At 44.1% G+C, this 18,364-nt stretch overlaps 8 non-coding genes across 8 annotated transcripts; 5 read left to right on the forward strand and 3 right to left on the reverse strand.

Annotated features, from left to right (window-relative positions):
- Positions 1 to 1,517: 1,517 nt before the first annotated feature.
- On the reverse strand, positions 1,518 to 1,599 carry trnas-uga (transfer RNA serine (anticodon UGA)). The gene has a single exon. It is a non-coding gene; the product is annotated as a tRNA-Ser (tRNA).
- A 1,455-nt stretch (positions 1,600 to 3,054) lies between these two features.
- On the forward strand, positions 3,055 to 3,126 carry trnap-cgg (transfer RNA proline (anticodon CGG)). The gene has a single exon. It is a non-coding gene; the product is annotated as a tRNA-Pro (tRNA).
- Positions 3,127 to 3,803: 677 nt separating this feature from the next.
- Positions 3,804 to 3,877, forward strand: trnat-ugu (transfer RNA threonine (anticodon UGU)). Its single transcript has one exon. It is a non-coding gene; the product is annotated as a tRNA-Thr (tRNA).
- A 109-nt stretch (positions 3,878 to 3,986) lies between these two features.
- On the forward strand, positions 3,987 to 4,059 carry trnar-ucg (transfer RNA arginine (anticodon UCG)). The gene has a single exon. It is a non-coding gene; the product is annotated as a tRNA-Arg (tRNA).
- Positions 4,060 to 11,603: 7,544 nt separating this feature from the next.
- Positions 11,604 to 11,675, reverse strand: trnaq-uug (transfer RNA glutamine (anticodon UUG)). Its single transcript has one exon. It is a non-coding gene; the product is annotated as a tRNA-Gln (tRNA).
- A 1,004-nt stretch (positions 11,676 to 12,679) lies between these two features.
- Positions 12,680 to 12,752, forward strand: trnar-ucg (transfer RNA arginine (anticodon UCG)). The gene has a single exon. It is a non-coding gene; the product is annotated as a tRNA-Arg (tRNA).
- Positions 12,753 to 13,255: 503 nt separating this feature from the next.
- trnat-agu (transfer RNA threonine (anticodon AGU)) lies at positions 13,256 to 13,329 on the reverse strand. The gene has a single exon. It is a non-coding gene; the product is annotated as a tRNA-Thr (tRNA).
- Positions 13,330 to 14,775: 1,446 nt separating this feature from the next.
- On the forward strand, positions 14,776 to 14,847 carry trnaw-cca (transfer RNA tryptophan (anticodon CCA)). The gene has a single exon. It is a non-coding gene; the product is annotated as a tRNA-Trp (tRNA).
- Positions 14,848 to 18,364: the final 3,517 nt, after the last annotated feature.

Raw genomic sequence — 18,364 nt, forward strand, 5'->3', positions numbered from 1 at the left:
AGCTGCATGTTTGCAGGTATATTCAGTTAGACATGTGTTGTCATCAACCAACAAAACTAACGGTATTTGTTTTTTTAAATCTAATTACTTACATATTTTCTTCAAGAACAGGTGGACATTCAACTGCTGAAATGATGTCCAGTTTGATGAAGACATGGGCACAGTTGAATTGGTCATAATTACGAAGAGGTTAGGCAGCCAACGCAACAATCAGACAGAAGCACAAAAATATACAATAGAAGAAGAAACTGATCATATTTCTACACTGAATGGAAATTGAACCTGGGCCATGGTAGTGAAAGCAGCAAATCCTGCCCACTAGACCTTCAGGAAAACACGTTATGCTCTCTTAAAGGGGTTGTATTACTACATTTTGTTGACTAATGTTTCTGATTCAATCAAATATTTAAAGGAAGGATAACTGATGTACTTCCACTTTCTGGACACTTTTGTTTAAAGGAGCATGAGGCAGGATTGAGGCAGGATTTATGAAAAAAATTTGTATACGTTTTAAGTTTTCTAGTAATAATGTCAGATGAAGCGTTCCAAACCCAAAAGAATGTTTCCTCTAGTGTATCTCTCCGTTGCCTTGAACAGGCTGTGTGCTGCAAAATGTGCTGCAATTAGGAGGCCGAATTTCCCTTGCTGTCATGCAGATGTCACGTCACATGACGCTGCATGCACGTTCTCCCCGTTCTCCCGTGCCGGCTTCGCTGTTGGCTGCAGTACCCCCGGCGGCCGTCGTGTTGAAGGGTGGCGCTAGAGAGTCACATTTCTTAAAAGGAGCCTCATGCTCCTTTAATGTTTTGTCAGAGAAAGTACTTGATGGCACATGCACAAAGGAAATCCTGGATTGCTCCAATTCATCCAAGATGAGCTGGTTTTCAACTTCAGAGTCCACTGATGAACTTATATGTTTGAAGAGAAGAACTGACACTTTGAAGAACTGACTAACACGTTCTTTGGTAGGTCTTTTGGTCATGTTCTGGGTATGGGTCTCTGGAAAGCATCTAGAGACAACTCTGTTGTATTAGACGCTATATAAATAAAATTGAATTGAATTGAATTGAATTTTTTATTTAAATTCATCATGTAAATGACACAATTGATCAAACATTACACTTGTCAGTTTAGATTAGCATGAAACTCTGGTGACATCAACAAGAAAGTATTTAAGTATTGAAGGTAGACTTTACCTTGTAAGGCAGTGTAAGGCAGTTTATTAGGAGGTGTGATCATGAAGAACCACTCTTCTGTTATTCAGCACGCGGGCCATTAGAAGGCCGTCTGTTAAGTTTGGAAAGATATAAAGACGTTCACAGTCACGATAGCCAGGAACCGAACCTGGGCCGACTGCTTGGAAAGAAATGTAAAACTAACTTAATGTAAGCTGATGTTACCTATTAATGCATGCTGGGGATCACACAAAAAGACACCACTGATTAGTTCAGTCTACAGTTTACAACTGCAAGTTGTTACTTGCAACTGCAAGTCTTCCTGCATGTTCAAACATTAACCGTTGTTGACAGGATTTGAACCTGCGCAGGGAATCCCCAATGGATTTCAAGTCCATCACCTTAACCACTCGGCCACAACAACCTGTCACATGCTTGAACATTTGGCTGAAATAAATGTGTGTTTGTAAGCTGAATCCCAATCTCTACCCTCACAGACTCTGTCCTACAGCTGTCCTATTCTTATTTCTACCATTTGGATCCCTCACACCCTCTCACACTTGATCACTTCCAGCTGACGTCACTTAAGTCTGTGAGGGTTCAGGGCTTGAGGGTTTAGGGCGGAGATTGGAATTTGGGCATAGTCTCCCTTATGCGCCCCTTGCCGGGTCCTTACCACTGGCAGAGTCCATTGTCCTTGGCTAAGTGTCTGGGCCATAGCACCCCTCCTCTCCACCGCAATCAATTGAACTGTGAATGGTGTGAAAATCTGATCCAAACACCCTAGTGGATTTTTTTGTGTCCGTGGCACCTTTTTTTTCTTTTTCCAAAAATTTGAGAAACACTCTGGCTGGCACAGGAGTGCTGTGACCCGGATTACTGTGAATGGTGTCTATTTTGTTCTGGAAAAATGAGAGAAAGTTGTTGCATTTGGTTACTGTGAAGGAGCTGGATATGTTATCACTGGGTTTAAAGAGTTTATTTGTTGTGGAGAAGAGAGCCTTGGGGTTGGATGAGCCGGAGTGGATGAGGTTTGAGTAGTAGGTGGACTGAGTTGAGTTGAGGGCGTCTTTGTACTGGTGGAGATAGTCCGTATAGGCTTGGTGATGGATGTTTAAGCCAGTTTTTTTGAAGAGTCTTTCGAGCTGACGCTTGCAGGATTTCATCTAGTGGAGTTCAGGGGTGTACCAGGGGGCTGAGTGTGTGGAAGTGACTATTTTGGTTTTAGATAAAATGCCCAACATGCAACAAATACCTCAGAATCAAGGACATTGAATCCCATGCCAGTACTGGTGGAGCAAAGTAAGTGGTGAATGTCATTTGCATGTAATGTCACATTTATTTGTTTTCTATGATTAGATGGCATTCATTGCAACTTCCATTCTCAGTTTTAGCCCTGTACGGAGCTCGAATGCTGGACCTGAAAGTTCCCATTTTGTGTTGATTCTTGCATCTACAAGAAAATCTAAATCAAAAATTCAAAATCCAATAGATGACCTCTCATGGTAAAAAAAACAAAAGGGATCCGGACACTTTACTGCCAAAATAGCTCTCCATCTTTTAAGATGTCATGTATTTTAACAGTGAACAAGATGTTTTGTGTTGGGTTAACTCAAACGCTGAGAGGGGAAAGACCTTCAACATTTGTAACTCAAGTTTTTCACTGATAGGTCCTGATCCAAAAGTTCAGCCTGGTAGAACCAGACAAGGGACCTTTTTCATGTGAGACAAACACGATAGCCACTAAACTACAGAAACTGTGCAACAGGTTATTGATCATCATTCAGTTTCTATTTCTATTCCCCCTTAATGTTATAATAAACCATCTAGACAGGTATGATGTGACCATGATTTTTTGTTTTCAGGATATGTGTTTCATGGCTCGTTGGTCTAGTAGTATGATTCTCGCTTCGGGTGCGAGAGGTCCCGGGTTCAATTCCCGGACGAGCCCCAGAGATTTATGCAATTTGTGTTTTTTCTCCTCCAAGTAGCAAAGTTTCAAGACTGTAGTACAATGCTTTACCTGAAGACCAACATTGGCTTGATATGTGAATGCTGAAAACCTACATCTTGCTTCTCTTTCATGCCAAGAGGTCAGCCGGTAAGGTCTAGTAGTCCGTTTGCATTTCCATTGCATTACAACAGGGATCACCAACCCTGGTCCTCGAGGGCCGGTGTCCTGCATGTTTTAGATGTTTCCCTGCTTTAACACACCTGATTCTAATTAATCATCGTCATCAGCTTTTCATCCAGGGCTGCACAATTCTGTTGATGACACAGTCACTTGTATCACGGTGCAATGAAGCAGGGAAACATCTAAAACCTGCAGGGACACCGGCCCTCGAGGACCAGGATTGGGCACCCCTGCATTACAACATTCTCTTAGAAAGAGACCATAGACTTGGAGAGGTTTGATAATGACAACTGTCATTGACATTTGAATGAACAGAGCTCTCTCTTTGTACCCACTCCTGACTGGATCAAAGCTTTCTCAAGTACCCCTGGCAGTGACGGTCAGCCAACGACTGTTCACTGACGAGCAACAATAATCACCTCAATATTCGTGAGGGCTGTTGAAATGTGATGACAGTTCATTCTGCTTAATGTAAGTTGGAGACATCTGTTGTGGGCCCTGTGGCTTAGTTGGTCAAAGCACCTGTCTTGTAAACAGGAGATCCTGGGTTCAAATCCCAGCAGAGCCTTCTAATTAAGAATATCACGTAAAGCTTAGTACATTTAACAACTACAAGCACATTAACTAAAATGGCAGGATTAACTGTTTATTTTTATGAGAAAGAGGGGCAAGTCGTGGACCACATGGCCTAATGGACAAGGCGTTTGACTTCGGATCAGAAGATTGAGGGTTCGAGTCCCTCTGTGGTTATAGAGCCTTCAGATAGTTAGAGCTGGTGTCCTAACTCACATTCACGCTTTAGAGGACACTTTGGTTTAGCTACCCTCTCCGGTTATAACAAAAATAAGGAGAGATTAGAAGTTCTCCAATAGAATTACAGAACATTCACTAAGAGCAAGAGTACTTTTGACAAAGTACTCTGCTATAATTTTTTTTTTTTTTTTTTTTTTTTTTTTTTTTCACCTTGTCTGCACACATATTATTGATTGATACCATGACGGTAGAAACCAAAAGTATATTGTGTGCATTATTACTATATTTAATATATATACATATATATACGCACACATATGCGTACACATACATAAATATACACATACAAGCCCAGTGTTTTTTTTTTTTTTTTGTTTTTTTTTTGGGGGGGGGGGGGGGGGTGACGACCTCCACTGCCAATCCAGGAAGCAGGAACACACGGAGACACACGTCAAGCACTGGAAATCTGCAACAAAAAACCACAAACAAAGCACAAAACCGGCACGGAGCCAACCAAAACAATAACAGCAATCGACCTAAATCTTGAGATCTGATCGCAGTCTGAGCTAAGCTATCGCTACCGCTACCTAAACCCAAAATCTAGAGAGCCAGCATGCAGGTGAACAAGCCAGTGTGTATATCTATGTGTGTGTGTGTGTGTGTGTGTATGTATATGATCATGCGTGTGTGTGTGTGTGTGTGTAAATGCATGTGACTAAGTGACTATGTGTGTGTGTGTGTGTGTGTGTGTGTGTGTGTGTGTGTGTGTGTGTGTGATAAACCAAACAAAGCTCCACCTGAAGTGTATCTATAGTGGGGGAGGGGGGGGAGCAACCCCGCCACCCGCGAGACCAGAGGCCGACACGGAAGAGCCCGGAACCCAGGCCACCGGCAACCCCACAGAGGGGGGAAGTAGGAGGAGGCAACCCACCGCCTGCGAGGCCCCCCCCCCCCCCCCCCCCGGCGGCGGCCGAGGGGGCCCGCGGGCGGGGCCCCCACGGCGCGGGAAGAAGCAGCCAGGGATCCCGCGGCGGTGGACCGCGACCCAGGCAATCCCCGGCCACCCGGTCCGGGCCGGACACGCGGCCAGGAGGCCCTCACCCTTCAGGCCAACGACCCCCACCCGGCAGGGGGCCAGCCTGCCCGGAGAGACAGAGCCGCCCCGGCCGCCGACGCGGGCAGGCGCACCCGTCCCCCACGAAAGTGGCCCTCCAAGACCAGAGGGGCGCCCCGCCGCAGAGGCAGCGGGGGGGACCGGAGACGGGCCCGGAGAGAGGGAACCCCCCAACAAGGCGACACCCGTGCAGGCCCGACAACGGAGGGCCCCAGACCCAGGCATCCCATTCATTCATCCATTCACCTATCAGATACCTATACTAATAATAATATAATATACTATACATAATAATAATACTAATAATAATAATAATAATAATAATAATAATAATAACCATCTTTGTATAATATAATATTCATAAATTATTAAGTTTTGATGTCCTGCCAATGGAGGCTCAAATCCTCCATGGCAGGACCCTTCCATACCGCATTCTCACCGACACAGACATACAATCACGCACCGTTTCCCCCTCCCCGGGGGGGTCCAGCACCGCCAGAAGGCACCCCAGGCTGCACGGCGGGCCCCGCCAGGTCCGGGTAACCCGACCCACCTGTCCCAGGCCAGTGAGGGAACGCGGGTGATGTGGGACCCCCTCCCGCCCCTGGTGTTGAGTGCGTGTGATTAATGCCATAAAAACAGGGAGGGGGGAGGGCCAAGTATCGATTGACACCGACCCCCCCCCCTCCCGAACTACGTGTCTTTGTCAAATGTATTTATTAAGTGTTGAATGTGCAGTGTCTATTTTGCTGTTAAAACCGTGAGGCGGGGAGTGCCGGGCCCCGCGGGACAGTGCCCCCCACGACCCGGACCCCCCGCCCTTCGCCTATGTACGTATGAATCGTGTAAGGGGGGAAAGAGGGGGAGCGGAGGCCGAAGCCAGGAAGCAGGACCAGCAAAGCCGGCCCTGGTAAGACACCCGCGTCCCCCCACCGGCCGTCCAGTAGACGGGGGCCGGCCCTCCGAGCCGGGCCAGGGCCCCACCGTACCTCCAAGGGCGCCCCCGGCGCCGCCGGAGCCCCCAGACGGAGGGGGAAACGGTCCAACATCCTCCCATTCATACTGACAACATAAGACATAGATACCTGGGAATGGTGCCACCCCGCCGTCGCGCCCGCCCGTGCACCCCCCGGTCAGGGGAGGCCCGCTCCCCGGACCCGGCCCCACTCCCCCCCGAGGCCACCCCGGCGGACACCCCAAGGGTCACGGAGTCCCCACATCCGCAGGGGCACTTGGCCCCCGCCCAGCGACGGAGGACCAAGGCAGCAATGCCCCCCCAGCGCAGACAGCCACCCCCCACCCAGGCAGGGCCGGGCCCTCCGGGTGGGACCCCCACGTCCACGGCCCAGCCCCCCCCGGGAGGCCCGGAGACGCCCTAGCCACAGCGAATGTTGTTCAGTGGAGGCAGACATTATCTCACTACTAATATGATCTGATAAAAGATTCCTAAAATGGTTGATACACAAACTGGATTTTTGTTTCCAATTTACTAGAATGGTTTTCTTTGCGATACATAAGGCAGTGAGAACCCGGTGTGTCCAATTAGGATCTATTTGAGTGTCTCCCAGGTGACCTAATATACATACTACACACTGGGATTCTGTGGTTGATCCATGTGGATAAATCCTCACAAATCTCCTTCCAGAACCTCTGTACCGGTGTACAGAACCATAAAGCATGCATATAATTATCTGGGGTGTTCTCTGTGCACTGTAAACAGATATTAGAGGTGACAAAGCCCATCTGGAACATCCTTTGTCCAGTATAATGTATTCTATGAAGAACTTTGTACTGTATAAGTTGTAGGTTTGGGTTTTTAGTCATAGTAAACGTATTTAAGCATATTTGTGACCAAGAAAACTGGTCGGTATTAAGAGAGAGATCCGCCTCCCACTTAGAGATCGGGAGAGAGACTGAATCGTCCAGTTTAGACACTAACCTGTAGAGTTTTGATAACAACTTTAAAGTGCTTAGATTCAATAAATCTATTATCTTAGCGGGAAGTTGTAAGTCTAATTGTCTAATTTTGTATGTTTTATTTATTATTGCCTTAAGTTGTTGATACTCTAAAAATGTATTCCTGCTAACTCCGTATTGAACAGTAAGTGTATTGAAAGGTACAAACTGTCCTCCTACAATTACGTGCTGTAAGTACCGTATTCCTTGATCTCTCCATTGAACGAAGTTAACCATCTTTTTATCATTTTTCACGATGTCTGGGTTGTTCCATATGGGTGTACGGTCACATGGAAAAAGTGAAATTTTAGCTATTTTAAGAAATTCCCACCAAGCTGATAAAGTTGTGCTAATATTAATGCTTTTGAAACATTGATGACGTTTGATACTTTGACTAATAAATGGTAACTCTGAGATTTCTAGTTCATTACAAAACACTTGCTCTGAGTCCAGCCATTGACTATCTAAAGGATGATCTTTTGACCATTTTACAATATACTGTAACTTACTGGCTATGAAGTAATACTGAAAATTAGGTAATTCTAAACCTCCATATTCTTTGGATTTTTGCAATGTCTTTAAACTAATACGTGGAGTTTTATTTTTCCACAGAAATTTTGATACATATGAGTCCAACGATTTAAACCAGGAAAGAGGGGGTTTGCATGGTATCATTGAGAAAAAATAATTTACTTTTGGTAAAACCATCATTTTAATGGTGGCTATTCTACCCATGAGCGAAATGGGGAGAGAGCTCCATCTGGAAAGATCATCTTCTATTTTCTTTATAAGCTGAACATGATTTAATTTTATTAACTCTGACAGCCTAGGGGAGATGTTTATGCCTAAATATCTAATGTTCCCTGATTGTAATTGAGTATTTGTTATATTCCTAAAATTGCAGTTAACACACAAAACAGTGGATTTAGACCAATTAATAGAATAATCAGACAGAGATGAAAATCCCTCTATAAGTGCAATTGTCTGTGATAGTGAAGATCGTGAGTTCTGGAGGAAGAGGAGTACGTCATCCGCATAAAGACTTATTTTGTGCTCTAATATTTTACATTGTATACCTTTAATATTTTGATTTTGTCTAATAGCTGCTGCTAAAGGTTCAATAAATATTGCAAATAATGAGGGAGAGAGAGGGCAACCCTGTCTAGTGCCTCTTTGCAAGGTAAAACTTGTAGAAATTTGATCATTTGTCCTTACACGTGCCTTGGGAGAGCTGTATAATATTTTTATCCAGTCAATGAAAGATTCGCCAAATCCAAATTTATGCAAAGTTGCCAATAGAAACTTCCAATTTACCTTATCAAATGCTTTTTCCGCGTCTAAGGATATAATAGTAGTCTCCTGTTTATTGATACTCGAATAGTCTATAATATTTAATAATCTGCGAATATTAGTAGAGGAATGTCTACCTTTAATGAAGCCTGTTTGATCCGGATGTATAATAGAAGGGGTGACTCTTTTCAGACGTTCGGTAAGGGCCTTGCTAATTATTTTAAGGTCTACATTTATCAATGAAATTGGGCGGTAGCTCAATGGGAGCAAGGGATCTTTGTCCGGTTTTAATAAAAGACTAATATTAGCAGAGTTCATATTTAAGGGTAAGCTTTTATTCTCCCTAGCATTTAGAATCATTTTATAAAATGTTGGTGCTAATATGCTCCAGAATTCCTTGTAAAATTCAGCTGGGAAACCATCTGGGCCCGGAGCTTTATTATTGGGCATATGTTGAAGAGCTTCATGGAGTTCTCCTATTGAGAGCGGTGAGTCTAAATTCGTAAGCTGTTCCTGATGTAACTTCGGCAGATTAATGTCTCCAAGAAACTCATTAATGGATTCATCAGATGGTTCAATTTGTGACGAGTATAATTTATAGTAAAAGTCTCTAAAGACTGAATTTATTAAACAGGGGTCATGTGTAACTCCCCCTGACTGGTCCTTAATGGATGTTATGGTTGTTTTTTCTTTGTTTATTTTTAATTGATTGGCTAAGTATTTTCCCGATCTGTTAGCATGTGCAAAGTTTTCCAGGCGAAGCCTTTGTACTAGAAACTGTGTTTTTGCGTCAATTATTTTATTTAATTCTATTTTAGTTTTCCTTATTCTGTTAAGGATACGTTCGTCTGCAGAGGTCTGGAAGGCCTCCTCTAGCGTCTTTATTTCACATTCTAATTCTTTTGTTTTTAAGTTGTCTTTTTTTTTCTTATTTGAAGAAAAGGAAATTATTTTGCCTCGCATTACTGCTTTTCCTGCTTCCCATAGAACGCTCGCTGATATTTCCGGCTGGTCGTTATTTTGTAAAAATATATCCCATTCTTTCTTAAAAAAATTAATAAAGTCGGGGTCTTTGAGCAATGATGTATTAAATCTCCAAACTTTGGAGGATGATACGCTCCCCCTCTTCCCCAGAGTGAAAGAAACAGGTGCGTGATCGCTAATAATGATTGGGTGAATTTGTGATTCTGAGATATCTCTCATCAGAGAGCTACTGACTAAAAAATAATCTAACCTAGAGTATGAGTGATGAACGGCTGAGAAAAAAGTGTAGTTCCTAAGGGTTGGGTGTAAAGAGCGCCATGTATCGCAAAGACCCAGATCATTCATGTATTGCTTAACAATACTTGCTGACTGCCAACTCCTGTGTCCGCCTGCATTACTGAGCCTGTCCACTCCAGGGTCCAGAACCATGTTGAGGTCTCCTCCGATGATGACTGTGTTGTCTAGGTGAGCAGAAAGTGAGGTGAAAAAAGAGTGAAAAAACGAAGAGTCATCAACATTTGGACCATATACATTAGAAATACATAAATTCAAGCTTTGAATTTGCAAGACTAAAATTAAATATCTACCCTCTGAGTCAATGTGTGTGTCCTTTACGGTGAAATTTACTCTTTTATTAATGAGAATTGCTACACCTCTTTGTCTGGAGTTGTAACAGGCGGAGAAAACGTGCGGAAATTGTGCCTCTCAAAATACTCGTCTATGGATGCGTCTAAAGATTCGCTTTGCTCCAGGTTGGGTTCGTAACTATATAATCTAACTATAAACTACCCTTTCGTTATTTTAATCTGAGTATATAATCGTTTTTAAAGCATTTATTGAAAACGAAAGTATTACCTCGCCATGTTGGATTCTGCTGCCTCGTTCTCGCGATACTACCACATCTCGTGGTGCGTTCGCTGCTGCTCGGCCGCGTTCGCTGCTGCTCGGCCGTATAGAGCCTCTGCTATAATTAAGCAATCGCGTGAGAAATACTGCTAGAAACAGCAGTGAGAGATATGTGATCTTTCAGGCATCTCAAGACATTTGAGTTTAGAGGCTCTGCTGGGATTTGAACCCAGGATCTCCTGTTTACTAGACAGGCGCTTTGACACCACTGATAATGTACATGTGTCATTGAGTACTTTCTCTAACAAAATGTAACACATGTCATCGTTAGTATAGTGGACAGAATCTCTGCCTGTTACACAGACCTAAACCTTCCCAGTAGTTAAACAGTGCGCGACCCAGTCACCACGTGACTTGGTCAGCCATCTTTTCCTTTGTCTCAGCCCATCACATGTATGGGCTGAAATGGTTGGTTTTACTTTATCAGTTTGAGACATATTTTCATCCTCATTTTTTAAAAACATTTTGATTCAATGTATTTTCATCAACAGTCAGTGCAGTATGTTCATAGATCATACATCCACTTTCTTGTTTGCTAAAAGCTCTGGATAGATTTCAGTTAATCTCTCACAGGAATCTCATGTATGAGAGGAAGTCTTAAGTAGCAGAGGATGGTTTCCATCCATCGACCTCTGGGTTATGGGCCCAGCACGCTTCCGCTGCGCCACTCTGCTGTTTGACCAGGATGTGACTCCGGACCATCATTAGCATCACTAGCTGAAAATGACTGTATAAACTGCTTAAACATCATTCAAGAACATACTCATGGTATTAGATACATCCATATTCCTCCTTCTCCCTCTCCACGGTGCAACTAGCCTTTTCTGCCTTCACATCACATCACTGTCCGATTGCAGCTGTTTTCTCAATAAAGCTTTGAACAAACAAAGAAAAAAGCGCTGCCCGGCCGAGGCCGCATTGCATTCTGGGATATAATAAGCGAGGTAGAATAGAATACTTTATGGTCTGTCCCAATGGTGACAGAAATTCCTCTTAGACAGGGCTCACAACCACATTCATTAGGCTGGTCTGATGCATGCTGAGGATTTTTTCCCAAATCAGTACAACATCCGGGTATTTTTCGCACACTGCAGATTTCCTTCTGTTCACATACAGCATACTACTAACTACACTTTGGCCAAATCAGTGTATACTTGTAGTACAGTATGCAAATTTGGAAACGGCCCATGTTTCCATTTCCCTGTGTTGTTTTTTGAGGTGGAGCCTCGTGGATTGATACTACAACATCATGTGGGTAAAACCTTGATACCTGGTTGTGTGGAAGACTGACAGGTTCCACTGAGATTTGAACTCAGATTACTGGAGTCAAAGTCCAGAGTGCTAACCATTACACCATGGAACCCTGTTCAGCTTTTATTGTGGTTTTATTGTGGTCCTGAAACGAGAACATGAGTAAAAAACAATATGCGCCTGATCATCTGACAGAGTGCTGTCCATGGTGCTAGGAGCGTCTGGGTGTTTAGGGTACCAGGGCCCTGGTCCTCCAGGCCCAAGGGCTGGCTCTTTCACTCCAGTGGCCGGTCAGTGGGGGACTTAAAAGCGGGTCCCCGGGTTCGGACGGTGAGCCGGGTCTTTGGGTGGCTCCAGGTGAGCCGGGTTGTTGAGGTTGTTGAGTTGTTGATGGGGTCTGGTGGTGGAAGCTCCTGAGGTGTGGTGGTGATGCTGCTGGGGTCTGGTGGTGCAGCTAGTGGGGTCTGGTGGTGATGCTGCTGGGGTCCCCGGGTTCGGACGGTGAGCCGGGTCTTTGGGTGGCTCCAGGTGAGCCGGGTTGTTGAGGTTGTTGAGTTGTTGTTGGGGTCTGGTGGTGATGCTGCTGGGGTCTGGTGTTAATGCTGCTGGGGTCTGGTGGTGGAAGCTCCTGGGGTCTGGTGGTGGAGCTAGTGGGTTCTGGTGGTGATGCTGCTGGGGTCTGGTGGTGGAGCTAGTGACTGACATGTTTTGAAAACGGCGGGCATGACGAGAAAAATCCTGTAAAAAATCTCTTTGTTCCTTTTTTTCCTGTAAAGTTGGACATTTTAAAGTTTAGGTAAATGGAGAATGACTGGCTTTTGGTCAGTTGTGGAACTGCAACGAAATTCATTTCTGCATAAGACCCAATGCGAGAAAGAGATGGTCGACCTTCCTGTGCCGAGCACCAAGAAGAGGACTAGAGTGGTTTTCCAAGTCCAAATAATATTATTGCAGTAATACATGTTTCCGCCCAGTTTCGAACAGGGGACCTTTCGCGTGTTAGGTGAACGTGATAACCACTACACTACACTAAAAATCCCCCAATGGACTTTCAAACACATTAACTAAAATGGCAGGATTAACTGTTTTTTTTATGAGAAAGAGGAGCAAGTCGTGGACCACATGGCCTAATGGACAAGGCGTCTGACTTCGGATCAGAAGATTGAGGGTTCGAGTCCCTCTGTGGTTATAGAGCCTTCAGATAGTTAGAGTTGGTGTCCTAACTCACATTCACTCTTTAGAGCAGGGGTCACCAATCCTGGTCCTCGAGGGCCGGTGTCCCTGCAGGTTTTAGATGTTTCCCTGCTTCATTGCACCATGATACGAAGTGACTGTGTCATCAACAGAACTATCCAGACTTTGATGACAAGCTGGTAACAAGGATTAATTAGAATCAGGTGTGTTAAAGCAGAGAAACATCTAAAACATGCAGGACACCGGCTCTCGAGGACCAGGATTGGTGACCCCTGCTTTAGAGGACACTTTGGTTTAGCTACCCTCTCCGGTTATTACAAAAATAAGTAGAGATTAGAAGTTCTCCAATAGAATGACAAAACAGAGAACATTCACTAAGAGCAAGAGTACTTTTGACAAAGTACTCTGCTATAATTAAGCAATCGTGTTATAAATACTGCTAGAAACAGCAGTGAGATATATGTGATTTTTCAGGCATCTCAAGCCATTTGAGTTTAGAGGCTCTGCTGGGATTTGAACCCAAGATCTCCTGTTTACTAGACAGGCGCTTTGACCAATTAAGTCACAGGGCCTCCATCTGCAATCCAGAAGGTTGAGTCTACACTTTGAAAATCACTCATCTTGGACTGACACCACTGATAATCTCCCTCCATCTGGGGCTCCATGCAAGATCTCACCTCGTGGGGTAAAAATGATCACAAGAACGGTGAGTAAAGCTCCCAGAACCACACGGGGAACTAGTGAAGGACCTGCAGAGAGCTGAGACCAGAGTAACAAAGGAACCATCAGTAACTCACTACGATCAGGGACTCAGATCTTGCAGAGCCAGACGTTCCCCCTGAAGACAGGACATGTCCAGGTCTGAAGTTTGCTATAGAGAGCATTTGGATGATGCACAAGAGGATTGGGAGAATGTTATATGGTCAGATGAAACCAAAATAGAACTTTTTGGTGGAAACACAACTTGTCGTGTTTGGAGGAGAAAGAAAGCCGAGTTGGCATCCAAAGGACACCATACCTACTGTGAAGCACGGGGGTGGAAACATCATGATTCAGGGATGTTTTTCTGCAAAGGAACCAGGACGACTGATCCGTGTAAGAGAAAGAATGAATGGAGCCATGTATGGTGAGATTTTGAGTGAAAACCTCCTTCCATCAGCAGGACATTGAATATGAAACGTGGCTGGGTCTTTCAGCAGGACAATGATCCAAACACATCGCCACGGCAACGAAGGAGTGGCTTCATAAGAAACATTTCCAGGTCCTGGAGTGGCCTAGCCAGTCTCCAGATCTCAACCCCATAGAAAATCTTTGGAGGGAGTTGAAAGTCTGTGTTGTCCAGCGACAGCCCCAAAACATCACTGCTCTAGAGGAGATCATGGAGGAACGGACCAATCACTGCTCTAGAGGAGATCATGGAGGAACGGACCAATCACTGCTCTAGAGGAGATCTGCATGGAGGAACGGACCAATCACTGCTCTAGAGGAGATCTGCATGGAGGAACGGACCAATCACTGCTCTAGAGGAGATCATGGAGGAACGGACCAATCACTGCTCTAGAGGACATCATGGAGGAACGGACCAATCACTGCTCTAGAGGAGATCATGGAGGAACGGACCAATCACTGCTCTAGAGGAGATCATGGAGGAACGGACCAAAATACCAGCAACAGTGTAGAAAACCTTGTGAAGACTTACAGAAAACATCTGACCTCTGTCATTGCCAACAAAGGGTGTTTAACAAATTATTGAGATTAACTTTAGTTATTGATCAAATACTTATTTTCAACTATAATTTGCAAATACATTCTTTAAAAATCAGCCAATGTGATTTTCTGATTTTTTTTTTTTTTTTTCATTTTGTTTCTCATAGTTGAAATATATCTGTGATGTAAATTACAGGCCTCTCCTATCTTGTTAAGTGGGAGAACTTGCACAACTGGTGGTCTGACTAAATACTTTTTGCCCTCTATGATTAGATTTGTGTTCATTAAACAACCTCAGAAATGTCAGCAAAGGCTCTGTGGTGCAATGGTAGCGCCTCTGACTCCAGATCAGAAGGTTATGTGTTCAACTCACATCAGGGTCATAATGAATGTTCAGTTTAGTTTTATCCATCCTCACGAGTTCACCAACCAGACTAACTTTAGCTGCAACAGAAAACTTTGATATGTACCTGGAATTGTTCAAATCTGCATGATCACGATCAAGTTGTAGTCCCTCACCCACACATTAATTCTGGTGCACGCACATTTCTGAGGTTTTATCCAATGGCGACACTCACTGGGGATGCAGTGAAGTCCAACATATGAGGAAAAGTGACTTCAACAACAAGTTCACCATCACACGTGAAGGACACGACAGTCCCCACATCCCCAAATAAATTACACAGGAGTCGAAATGCAACAATTTCACAATTAACCACATGGTCTGAACCAAAAAGTAAAGGTTGGTACAAAAAGATGTATACTGCAAATCCCAGCGTCAGCCTTGGCTCTGGTAGAGGAACCTGCTGATGGCAGGATGCAGTACGGAGGGAGTCTTTAGGGACCACTCTGACCTGCTGGTCCAGGATGAAGACTGGATCATCAGATGATTTGATTCCATGCAAGGATTCACAATTAAATCCATGCACTCTTTGTACATGAGATGCCAGGTGCTGGAAGTCAACCTGGCCTTGCAGCAGAAGATGCTAAAACATCCAAATGAGGTTCTGGAGAGACATGTTCCTGATCACTAAAGATTCAAAACTGTTCTCACAGATCTCATCACCACACTGGTGTTCAAATAAAATGAAGACTAGAGGAAAAGTGCATTGTACACTAAGCTAGTTTCAGAAGTCACAAGAAAGTGGGATATGTGTCCTACAACGTTTCATTAGGATTCAGAAGGTTCTCCATTCAATCAGAAATGTTCGGCCTGATTCAAAAGTAACAGTGAGGATTGAGGGTTTCTTTAGGATTACCTCCATCAATAAAAAAGTTTATAAGGATATGAACACTAGATTATCATAAACTTTGTTATCTGGAAGGACTTGCCTAATACGACCTCTCTGAACAGCTTGGTATAGAGATCTTAATAGGCCACTCGGACTTCAGTGGTAGCCTTTGAAAAGTTCTTTACGCCCTCCATGAAATAAAGGGATCCTTCACTCCTTAGTTATTCTGTTTTTGGGTACAATCTTTTGGAAAAAAAACAGTGTTCAATATTGTGGAGAAACTTTCTATTTATCACTGTTAGCATGTGTGGGCCCCAGTTGTTACTGGTAAGAGAAATCACCACGGATCAACCTGGACACACAGCTTGAAAAGCAGTTATGCTAATCACTAAACAACAACAAAGTACCTCTTTGCTGCCGTTAACATTGTTACATTATTGTTTGGACACATGCAGGTCACTCAGATTAAGAGTCTGATGCTCGACATCTGAGCTACCGAGGTCTTGCATGAAAGCTTTGGCCGTTTCTGAATTCGCATACTGTACTACAAGCAGGGGCGGGCTGGGGTTGAAATTCAGCCCGGGAGCTTGGTTTGGAGAGGCCTTTTATCCGATCGCACGAAGGGCACAAGTAGAACCGTAATTTAATTTAAACACAAATACTTTATTTTCAACCAACAAAACTACTGTGTGTGTGTGTGTGTGTGTGTGTGTGTGAAAAAATACCTGTTCAATATACTGTACAAACTGCTGCTCCTCCTTTCTCTCTCTCTCTCCCTCCCTCCCTCTTCTCCTCCTCTTCTTCCTCCTCTCCCTGTTTAATCCTCCTTTTTCTACTCCTCTTCCTCCTCTTCTTTCTCCTCCTCCTCCTCTTCTTTCTCCTCTCCCTGTTTAATCCTCCTTTTTCTCCTCCTCCTCTTCTTTCTCCTCTCCCTGTGTAATCCTCCTTTTTCTACTCCTCCTCCTCCTCTTCTTTCTCCTCTCCCTGTTTAATCCTCCTCTTTCTCCTCCTCCCCCTCTTTTTTCTCCTCCTCTTCATCTTCTTTCTCCTCTCCCTGTTAAATCCTCCTCTTTCTCCCCATCCTCTTCTTTCTCCTCCTCTTCATCTTCTTTCTCCTCCCTGTTTAATCCTCCTCTTCTTCCTCCTCCTCTTCATCTTCTTCCTCAATGTATTCCTATTCCTCGTCCTTCTTCCTCCTGCTCATTCTCTTCCTCCTCTCCTTATTATCTAAACAGTGTGAGTACCTTTTCTGACCTGTTTAGATGTTAACATTCTGCTCTAATTTTCTCTCTTGAGAATTTATCAACACTGATTTTTTTTATTCAGTTGTATGCCCATCACTGTTTCTATTACTCTTATCCTCTGTTAATATTGTTATTCATCTAAACTCTCAGATGCTCTCATGCTTTTGTCATCTCAACCTGCCCAACAAAAGGAAACTGTCCTAACTTACTTTATCAGCAAGCGTCTGAGCAATGCACTGCTCTCTGCAACTCTGTCTATGACTGTATCATTGTGCTGCATGAAAAGAGCATCAGTAATAACGAAGATTAGCAATAAGTCATTAAGAAAACGGATAATTCAGAAATGGTGGATGAGCTTTTTGTTCCTGTGGAACTTTACATCTTCATATAATTCTAAGCAAAGACCTATTGCTAACCCAGACCTTCACACTGCACCTGTACCTGGCACTGTTCTTGCTCCACTTTCCTCAGTCCCCTCCTCCGCCTCCTCCGCTTCATCCACCTCCTCCTCCTCCTCCTCTTCGTCCTCTTCCTCCTCCTCCTCCTCCTCCTCCTCCTCCTCCTTCTCCTGTCCCTCCTCATCTGTCCCTCTCTCCTCCTCACTCTCATGACTGGCATGATCTGTGTCTAACATTAACAGCAACAATGATAACATTTATAGTACTTTTGCAAATAATTCAGCTCAAATTGAGAGGGGGGGCCGCTCGTATCCCCCCTTAAAATGCAAGATATTAGACTGACCCAGTCTGGCGTTCCAATCTGCCACCTACAAGGGCTGTAAGGGCAGGCTGCCTGTTTAATCGCGGGCCGCGGCCCCGTTTTACATTAAAAAAAAAAATAAATAAATAATCTGACCACCGGCCGGTTCGGCCCAGAACAGACCGGCCGTTCGGGAATCCTCCCGAACCTCCCTGTGGCCACCCCGCCCCTGACTACAAGTATACACTGATTTGGCCAAAGTGTAGTAAGTAGTATGCTGTATGTGAACAGAAGGAAATCTGCAGTGTGCGAAAAATACCCGGATGTTGTACTGATCTGGAAAAAAATCTGCAGCATGCATCAGACCAGTCTACCTCGCTCACTATATCCCAGAATGCAATGCGGCCTCGGCCGGGCAGCGCTTTTTTCTTTGTTTGTTCAAAGCTTTATTGAGAAAACACGGCGACCGGACAGTGATGTGATGTGATGGCAGAAAAGATTAGTTGCACCGTGGAAAGGGAGAAGGAGGAATATAAATGTAAGTACCTTTAATATATAACCTTTTTAATTCAATTTAGTTGAAGGACAACGATTAAAAATTGTGACAAAGCCACATTGTCTATTTGTAATGAATGTAGAACTTGGCATATTTGTCCTAATAACGTTAATACAAAGCGATAACGTAACGTTAAGTATGTTTGTAGGTTTCTGTTAGTTATCCTAGC

This window comes from Cololabis saira, chromosome 13 (genome assembly GCF_033807715.1).
Source record: "Cololabis saira isolate AMF1-May2022 chromosome 13, fColSai1.1, whole genome shotgun sequence".
NCBI lineage: Eukaryota > Metazoa > Chordata > Actinopteri > Beloniformes > Belonidae > Cololabis > Cololabis saira.